Source organism: Magnolia sinica, chromosome 7 (assembly GCF_029962835.1).
Source record: "Magnolia sinica isolate HGM2019 chromosome 7, MsV1, whole genome shotgun sequence".
In the NCBI taxonomy this organism is placed as follows: domain Eukaryota; kingdom Viridiplantae; phylum Streptophyta; class Magnoliopsida; order Magnoliales; family Magnoliaceae; genus Magnolia; species Magnolia sinica.
Genome location: NC_080579.1, coordinates 54,853,886 through 54,854,659, shown reverse-complemented (window position 1 = coordinate 54,854,659; position 774 = coordinate 54,853,886). Strand labels below are relative to the sequence as shown.

Genomic DNA, 774 nt, shown 5'->3' with positions numbered 1-774 from the left:
GGAAGTTCAAGATGAAAATGAGGTGCATAATGCACCCCTGCTTCGTACTATACAAGATTATTTACAACTAACGGGAGTGAGTACACCTTCATGCATGATATTTCGATTGAATACAAGCGTCGTGGATATTAAACTAGGGCTAATTAATTCCTCCCTAAGTTTCATAGTTTAGAATATGAAAGTCCATATTTGCATGTGAAAGAGTTTGATGAGATAATATCTACATTACACTTCCCAAATGTGTCTGAGGACACAATTAGACTGAAATTATTTTCTTTCTTTTTGAAAGAAAAGGCTAAGTCATGGTTACATTCTTTAATACCACGGTTCATTGGCACATGGGCTGAGATGACAAGGGAGTTCCTTAAAAAGTTTTTTCCCTATCATAAACTTGAGGAATACAATCATAAATTTTGCGCAAAAAGAGGATGAGACCTTCTTTCAATGTTGGGAGTGATTTAAGGATCTCATAAATTCATGTCCACAACATGGCTACGAAACATAGCATATAACAAGCTTTTTCTATGAGGGATTGACCTCACCCATGCACCAATTTGTGGAGATGATATGTAATGGGGAATTCATGAACAAGGAAGCCGATGATGCGTGAGATTATTTTGATAAACTTGTTAAAAAAGTGCAATCATGGGATACCTACTTAAGAACTACCACTTCTAAGCCTACCTAATTAAAGGAAAGGGGAGGAGTTTATGTTTTAAAAGAGGAAGATGATATAAATGCTAGAATGACCAAACTCACAAGAAAAGTCGAGGC

At 36.2% G+C, this 774-nt stretch overlaps 1 non-coding gene across 1 annotated transcript; it reads right to left on the bottom strand.

Moving 5' to 3' along the window:
* Nucleotides 1-387: 387 nt before the first annotated feature.
* LOC131252246 (small nucleolar RNA R71) lies at nt 388-495 on the bottom strand. The gene has a single exon (XR_009174281.1). It is a non-coding gene; the product is annotated as a small nucleolar RNA R71 (small nucleolar RNA).
* Nucleotides 496-774: the final 279 nt, after the last annotated feature.